The following is a 9,322-nucleotide window of genomic DNA, read 5'->3' as shown; positions in this document are numbered from 1 at the left end:
AGAAAAATGTTTTCTTCAAATAATTATTCCCCCTCCATTTGTTTTTCTGCTCTGAAAAAGAGAATTATCTGTTAGCAGCAGCATTTGCTGAATGAAACATTTCTTGAGATAAAGTTGCATGGCAGGTGGAGAAGAAATTTTGCCACCTGTTTGCATAGTCATTTGAATTTGACTGCTAAATCTTTCAAAGTATTTCCTTCCACTCTTGAGAAATTAATTAAAAACTTGAGATGGTAGAAATAATTTCCATTGTTTTTCAGATATATTCAAATTATGCATACAACTTTGAATTCTAAAGATGGTAATAACTTTTCTACTGTCCTTCCTCACCCCTCCCAAACAAAACTTGAATGTTAGACCACAAGAATTTTTGCAAACACACACACAGTCTCAACTTCTGTTATGAAGAATTAGGAGAATATTTTAAATAAAAATCAGAGTTAGAATTTCCAACTCCTGAAATGAATTAACATCTATAAAATAAACTTGTCATGTTCGTTGAAAAAAATGGGGGAAAAAACCTTTAAATCTTTGAGCATTGAAAGATCTGTCCTCCAACTAAAGTGTAAAATGTTATCAGGTATCTTTATATGAAGAAATTACAAATATCATATGAACCTCTTTTTTTGGAGATAAAAGAATTTTATTGCCCATCATTATGTTATACAAAAATCTAGAAATAATAGGTTTGTACAGGAAAACTATCAAATGAACAGTAAATGAGAGCATGATAGCAATAATTTAAATGTGCTTATTCCGCCCCACCCCCCTGATGTTAGGATTACATCCAATTCAAAGCACACAGTCTGGTGTCAGGGTAGTTTTTGTTCACTGGTCAAAGCTCACCATAGTATTAAGGCCTTCAATTGTCTCTGATTGCTCTAGTGGCTCTTGACAAAACTTTTGAGGTCTTCAAGAAAAAATAATGTACTCCTGGTGCTCCAGGGATGTGCTGAGTTCCACCACCTCATCTGCAAAAGTGTTGTCCACCCCTCGGTCTGCAAGGAAATCCATTAGGTGGTCATACAAGGCCCAGTCTAAGGAATCTGTGTTCAGTGTAATTAGTCTTTCCATTCAGACTCGCCAGTGGTTTGAAAGCTAACTTCCTTAATAGAGAAAATGTCATTCTCGGCTTCCTCTTCTTGTCCAATCTCATCCTCTGGATACTGACAGTCTAGTCCAAGAGCTTTCTGGCTATCGCTCTTCGTAACTTCAACCACACAACTGGGAGTGGATCAGTTCAGGCTCCTGTTCTTCAACCTTCTGCCCTTCTGAGGCCTCTTCCTCACCATCAAATGTTGGTTGGATGCTATTGTTAATGTTGAAAGTAATCTTTCCCCCAGCAATTTTCTGCACTAATTTAGCTTCTGTCCCGTTCACTCCAGACATCTTGGGAAGGGACTTATACTTCTGGATTTTCTTTTCTTCCTTAATTTCATTCGTCAGGAATTCGACAAAAGCTTTATCTCCTTCCATGCCCCGCGTGCGGCAGCCAGAGCCGCAGGGCCCAGAAGGCTGCAAGAGGCCTGGCTGCTGCTCCCACCTGGCTCACACACAGAGCAGTCTTTAGGGCCCAATGCTTGGCCCCGGGTGCCCACTGCAGCAGTTGACAGAGGCAAGGGGCGGGCGTGACAGCGCAGAGGCAGGCTATGGCGGTGCTGGGGGCTCTGGGAAGGCAGCGCAGCAGAGGAAGCGTCCCGAAATTGGTGGCGCAAGTGTGGGAGCGCAAAGGACAACCCGAGCCAAGGCCTGAACCTCTTTCAAGAAGGCATAAATTACTTGCTGCTTAAGATGCTATAAAAGAACGTATCTCGGGCTGGGGATGTGGCTCAAGCGGTAGCGCGCTCCTCTGGCCCAGGTTTGATCCTCAGCACCACATACAAACGGAGATGTTGTATCCACCAAAAGCTAAAAAATAAATATTTAAAAAAACTCTCTCTCTCTCTCCTCTCTCACTCTCTCTTTAAAAAAAAAAAAAAAAAAAAAAAAAAGAACGTATCTCCTTGATGTGGTGTTTGCCTAAAAGGATTCCAGAGAGACAAACTTTTAGATGGTTATTTGTATTTTTAATGACATAAATATAATTAGATATCTATCTGTGTGAAATGATTTCATTAATGGAAACCTGTATCATAGGTGATATTTTATAAAATAGCTGCTATCTTCCCAAAGCTTTCTTTTCTGATGTAACTATACCAGAGTCCACCAAAGATCAAGGTGGTAGGATTATGCTATACGATGATTTTCCAGAGTAGCTATTGCACATACTTCTTATATGTCTGTCAAATTTAAAATTGAATCACACTAATTAATAGCTCATGTTTATTTTAATATAAGAATAAGATCATTTACCCAGCACCTGCTATGTACCAGGCATTGTGCCAGGCACGTTGTAGTATGCTACTTAATCCTCATGACAACCCCATTCTAAAGACAGGGAACTGAAGCTTAGAGAGTTTAAGGCCTCACTATGAGTCTGATTTTGAACCCACTTCTGAACCCAGAACCCACATTGTTCCCAATGCACAAAACATAAAAATTAAAAATAGCAGATAGTAGAAACTATAAAAAGCAATTCCTGTTTCAACACTTAATTTATAAATACAAGGAGGATGTCTGAGAGATTCTGTTAGAGGCAAGTGATTTTTTTAGTTTAATTAATTCAGTATAAACACACCTGCTTTGTGTGTCAGGGAGGGGGATAGAGTAGAGGATTATTAATAGTTATTCAGTACAATTAAATAGGGTAACTATGGTTGACAGAATAAACTGAGTGTTTTGAAGTAGCTAATAGAGAGAAGATTTTGAATGTTCCTAACACAAAGAAATGATAAGTGTCTGAGGTGGTAGATATGTCAGTTACCCAAATATAATCATTACACACACAGAGACACACACACACACACACACACACACACCGTATCACATATATATGTACAATTACCATATCTTATTTAAAAATGAACATATATTTTAGGCTGCGCACAGAACATGCCCGTAATCCCAGCTACTTGGGAGGCTGAGGCAGGATTGCTTGAATCCAGGAATTCAAGATCAGCTAAGCAACACAGCAAGACCCTGCCTCAAACAATAAAAATTAAATATATATTTTAAAAATAAAAAAAATCATTGAAGTTATCCACTTTTAGTACTCCATTTCCATAAAAACAATGCCAATGCTAAAAATTTCTATTGATGCATATTGAGTGAGGAGATTGAATGTCCTAAAATAGAACTCAGATTAAATATAGGGAGAATTTTAAATTATTGGTATCAGCATTTAAAAGAACAGATTCCACATTCCAATGCCAACCATCACAATCACATAAATAGCACTATGATACAGATGAAAGAATTGGGCTAGATGAATGGAATGATAAATGACATTCCTTAGATAATTATAATAGGATGAAAGTTATATGCACTGAATATCTCAATCCTGCCCTTGAAAAACTTTCAAATTAATGTTTGTTCCCTCTACTTACCATATTTCAAGAGTTTAGTTTCCCTTCATCTTATAAAATCCAGATTCTACTAAAACTATATAGAGTCTCACAATGTTGACCAATTAATTCTTTTTTTAAAAGTAGTTGGACACAATACCTTTATTTTGTTTATTTATTTTTATGTGATGCTGAGGATTGAACCCAGAGCCTCACACATGCTAGATGAGTGCTCTACCAGTGAGTCACAGTCCCAGCCCCCAAATAATTCTTCTATTTAGAAAGACTGATTTATCTATTATTTTTTCACTATTAATATTTCTTGGACTATTCTGGTGTAAACAAGATATGTAGACAAGCAAATGGACAGATTGGTAAGTGGATGGATGAATAAGTGGATAGATGGATGGTAGGAAGGGAAATAGAAATAAAACATTAAAATTTTTTAAAAAGATATGTAAGAATTCACTCTATTTCCTTAAGTAGAAATAAGCAAATAAGAAAAAATGAATTGCTGAATACTTATTCTATATTGACTATGCAATCAAAAAAACAAACAAAAAAAACAAATCTCAAAGCTTTTCTTGTCCTTAAGAAGCCACATAAAATAAGGAAGTGTACAAGCGACAGTGTTGTGTTTTAAAAATATTGAGTGTTGTATCTGTTGTATTTAAAACATATGGCTGATTTGATACTGAAGTTTTTCGACATTCATTGAAATTAGAGATGCCTCTGTGTGGGAAGATGGTGATATGATGTAGGTTGAGAGAAAGCATGTGCTTCCATTGTTGTCAACAGACCCTCTCACAATGCACAGAGGAAATGGTTACAATCCTCTGGCTGCACATAAACCCTCTACCACAATCCTCCACCCTACTGCTAACAGCATGCCTGCCCATTGAGAAGTGTGACTATACCTAACAGCAATAGCTTGCCTTCTTCAATCCCAGAATGAAGAAACTGGAACAGGCATTTAAATCCCTCCAACACCCAAGCCAACTTTTTCTAAAGGAGTTCTGCTTCCAGATGATATGTTAATCATTGTGCCATTTTACTCTCATTATCTGTAGCTTACCAATTCTGAAATGTCACTATTGTGCCATGGTGTGTCTAAATTGAAAGTCATATTATAAACAAATTTGGTTTCACCTGCCTAAAATTTCAGTTATTTAAATATTCAAACATTCAAGTTATCCAATTTTAATGTTTATTATAAAGGCAGATTTCATACACCCAAAACCAATTAGAAATCACTGGGAAAAATCCATTTGGGAAAAGGAAAAGCATTAATAAAGTACTTTTAAAAAGATAAAGAAAATCCTGTCCTTTTCTGAATTTCCCAGTTATATTCAACTTCACAAAGTCAATAATTCATGACCAGGTCTTAAGGGAATGTTTATTTCTCTCTTAAAGTAAACATACATCCACATAAACAAAAAAGTAAGTCTTACAACATAATAACCATTGCATTCCATGTTTTAATAAACATAATTTGCAGCTCTAAGAGTCCCACTGAATTTATGTATTCAAAGCTCACAATAAATATCAGAAATCACAGCCTTCAAACTTAGCAGCATCTCTAATTATATCAATGAATATAAAAATTTCAGTATCAAATCAATCATATGCTTTTAATACAACTGCCAGTATTGTTTAAAACAAGGATGAATAATATAAAAAATGGAAGACAGGCTCTCAACCTCATAAGTTTGGGAATTCCACTTAGGATAGTTCTGTCAAGTTCATCTCACATATGGGGCTTCCGGAAGCAAAGATTCCAAGTTGTCATTTTTCTCCTTTTTTATATCTGTCTTACAATTAAAGGTACATTACATTACATTACATTAAAGGGTATTTTTTTCTTAAAAACTCTGTTATAAATGTGAAATTATCCTTCTGTACTATTCTCTCCAGAAAGAAACATATATTGCTGGCCTTAAGCTTTTTGTTAGGAAATACAAAAATCCATACTATCACTTATAGTCCACTCATCTATCCACAAACAATGATCATACTTCAATTTTATAAATGCAGTTTTTAATCCTAGAAATGGTATTGGATTTTTCTCCTAAAATGCCTTCCAGACCATTTTACTACACTCCTTAGAAACTATTTTAATGAAGATTACTACAGTGCTAACTTCTAGATCACAAGTAATTTCATATTCTAGGCACAGTAAATTGTGTTAATGTGAATAATGAAAACTGTTCTTTAAAAACTCATAAGTCTTTGTCCATAGTGCATTAATTCTAAGTAAGGAATCAGTTGGGCAAATTATTTTTTGTGTCATGCATTAAAACAATTAAAATTTCTTAATAAAATTGTTAATGTTTTCCTGGAAGCCAGACTGGTGTATGGGGTGGAAGAGAGATGCAAATTATAAATCACTGGGGAGTTTATTTCTTTGAGAGTAAGATTTTTTTTTAAGAAATACCATGGGCTCTGGTTTATTAGGTAGAAATGACATCATTTATACAGACCATATCATTTGATGAGATATTACCATATTTATCAAACATTCAAATTCTTGATTTAAGTGGAAATTTTAAATAAAAGATAATTGGAGAATTTTGGGTTGTATGAGTATGTGTTTTGAAAAAGCATCCTATTAATTGTGAAATAATTAAGTATAACCTTAATTTGTCTGAGATAGAAGCATTTATTTCTTCCTTCAATATAGACCTTTATAAACAATTGGTGCACACCTAAATTATAATTTCTGACTCTCAGATTGGAGATAAGAAGCAGACAAAGGAAGTCAAGAGTCAACCAGTAAGCGAGAATAGCAGGGAGTTGAGGTGTTGAAAGTCTGCCCAGCTAGTTGGAAGATGTTATTCCAAAGTCTACTGCACTCATCTCCATGAGCTATTTCTTGAAGTTATAATCATTTTTAAATCTTCAAAATCCAGTCTTTTCATAGACTCAAGATACTGTTCAGGGGAATGCATTTCACTACATATTTCTTAATGGCCATTCTGGAAGCTTGGTTAGTCAAAAGAAATTTTAAAAATCTCAAATGTATCTGATGTCATACATTCAAGAGAGACATACATAGAATATTTTGGATTTTCTAAAAATAATTTTAGTTGTAAATGGACATAATACTTTATTTATTTATTTATTTTTATGTGTTGCTGAGCATCAAACCCAGCCTCTCATGCTGTGAAGCAAGCATTTCACCACTGAGCTGCAACTCCAGCCCAAATATTTTGGATTCTAAAAGAAAATTGTTATCATCAAAATACTTGTCATCTTTGACCACTGCTTCTTCCCCATCTCTCATGTCTAATCAACTTTTTTTTTTTTAATTGCAGATTGAACTCGGGGGCACTTAACCACTGAGCCAGATCCCCAGGCCATTTTTTTTTTTTTTGTATTTTGTTTAGAGACAGAGTCTCACTGAGGTGCTTAGGGCCTCAATAAGTTGCTGAGGCTGGCTTTGAACCTGCAACCCTCCTACCTCAGCCTCCAAAGCCACTGGAATTACAGGAGTAAACCACTGCAGGTGGCTTCAACTTTTAAGTACTACATCTCTCTAGAATGTTTTTACCCTTCACCTCCTTTTCACTGCCTCTACCATACTTCTAGTCTCTACTAAAAGTTACTTGGATTTGGTTATGATTACAAATTTCATAAACATTATGGCATAGCTTTACATATTATGATCATATTTATAGCTTTGACTATAAAATGATTGATTGTAAATCATTCCCTTGCTCAAAACTATGCAATGACTTATTACTCTCTAAAAAACAATCAAATCCTACACTCTTATATTTAAAGTTTCTTCAACAAGCTCTCTTTGACTGATTCCACATTCCAACAAATGATTCAAAAGAAATTATATATATATATATATATATATATATATATATATATATATATATATATATATAATTAGAGAATAAACAAAAATATAAATTAATATTTCAACATAATTTTTCCTTTAAAGTACATTGCTTACACATATTCACAGCTATGACTTTTTGTCTATTGCTAACCAAGTAATGTGGAAAACCATTTTATTTAAACATTTTTATTAGAAAATTCATTTCATGTAAATCTAATATCTGCTAATCTTATAATTTAACTGCATTGAAGCACTTTAAGTATAAAAACTTCAAACATAAGTAAATGTGGATGATTTTTTGAGTACTAATTTTAAATATATTTCTTCTAAACCCTAGTCAGGTTTCTTTTTCTCCTAGTCAGCCATTCTTTTTATCAAATTCCTCACATCAAACACACTATCCTTTAAGTGCAAGTTTACTAGCTTCAAGATATAAATTTGTCTCAAATAGTTTTGTTTTGAAAAAAAGATGTGAAAATAACTCAAATAACTCCTAATTTTAAGAGTAATTGCAACCTTCCAGCAGATTATAACATTATTTTCTTTATAAAATTACAATTTGTTGCACCATAACTAAGTATTTTTGTGACTGCCAAACTATTTCTAATGAAACTACTTCCAGTCTGTGCTTGCATCTGAATATTTATCATCAACAATGAATAGAATCTAAATTTTGTATCCATTCTTTAATAGGATAGATACCCTAAATTATTACTCTTCAGTAAGATTGTGATATATATATATATATATAGATATATATAGATATATATATATAGATATATATATATAGATAGATAGATATATATAGATAGATAGATATAGATAGATATAGATATAGATATATAGATATGTAGATATATATGATGAAGAAACTCAACACTATTAAATGAATAGGTATAAACACTGCTACAGACTTAAAATCTAGCCTCTCTAAATTCACTCATACATTCAACATTCATTCAGTAGCTGCTGCATGCCAGGAATTGCATTAGGAAACAAGAAAAGAAAAAAAAAAACAGCAGTCAGGATACTTGCTAAGAGATCAGCATCAAATACATAATTACTTTCCAAAAGATTAACTGATATAATAACATTATCTACCAACAAATATCATGTTGTATAATTCATATAAACAATAATAACAATTAATTGCAAATTTTGTTCCCAGTCCATAAGGGTATCAGTTCATATTTAGCATATAAACACTAAATTTTTTAAAAGTCACAGATTTTTTCTTACTATAATATTAAAGGATTATTTTCTTACTATAATATTAAAGGATTCTTTTGGATCAGGCTATAAGTCTGTCTCAGCAATCAAATAATATCCACTATTCAAAAAATAAACTGCTGATCTGGCCAGCGGCGTGGGCGGGTGACGCAGGCAAGTGGGCAGACCTGTGGAGCAACGCTGCGGGCCCCAGGCAGCCCCACTGGCATAGCGAATACTCGTGGCCTGGCGCCGCTGGCCCCTCCGCCTGGCCCAGCAGCTCCGGAAACTCGTTCATTGCCCAGAGGATCCGCGGCCCCATTAAGAATGACTGAGGAAGCATGCCGAACACTAAATCAGAAATGAGCCCTTGAACCGGACCCTAGAGAGGATGATGTGGAGAGTAAGAAAATGTTAACTGGAGAGATGATCCTCAGCTTCAGACTTAAACTCTGATGGAGATACAAGAGTGACACCTGAGCCAGGAGCAGGTCCATCCCAAGGATTGCTGAGGGCAGCAGAGGCCACCACAATAGGCAGAGGTGATAGACTGGTGAGCGATGGGCCAGTGGATATGCGAACCTCACACAGTGACATGAAGTCTAAAAGGACACACTACACTGCCCTCTGCAAGCAAGTGATGGCCATGCTGCTACTGAAGCAAGATCTCAGTCCTTGGTACAGAGCCTCATCGCAGCTGGGGAGAGGGGTGCTGTTTCATGGTGGACAAGGATCATAACTGAGGGACCTTTCCGTGGGCTTTCTTCCTTTCTTTCTTTGCCTTTTGTTTACCCGACACCAGCAGAAAAGTGGACCTCGG

The 9,322-nt window shown here is 35.0% G+C and overlaps 1 pseudogene; it reads right to left on the bottom strand.

The window, feature by feature from the left end:
* Window positions 1–881: 881 nt before the first annotated feature.
* Window positions 882–8,845, bottom strand: LOC143389871 (complement component 1 Q subcomponent-binding protein, mitochondrial pseudogene; annotated as a pseudogene).
* Window positions 8,846–9,322: the final 477 nt, after the last annotated feature.

This window comes from Callospermophilus lateralis, unplaced genomic scaffold (genome assembly GCF_048772815.1).
Source record: "Callospermophilus lateralis isolate mCalLat2 unplaced genomic scaffold, mCalLat2.hap1 Scaffold_143, whole genome shotgun sequence".
In the NCBI taxonomy this organism is placed as follows: Eukaryota; Metazoa; Chordata; class Mammalia; order Rodentia; family Sciuridae; genus Callospermophilus; species Callospermophilus lateralis.
The sequence above is the reverse complement of the archived record's forward strand: the minus strand, read 5'-3'. Positions and strand labels throughout refer to the sequence as shown.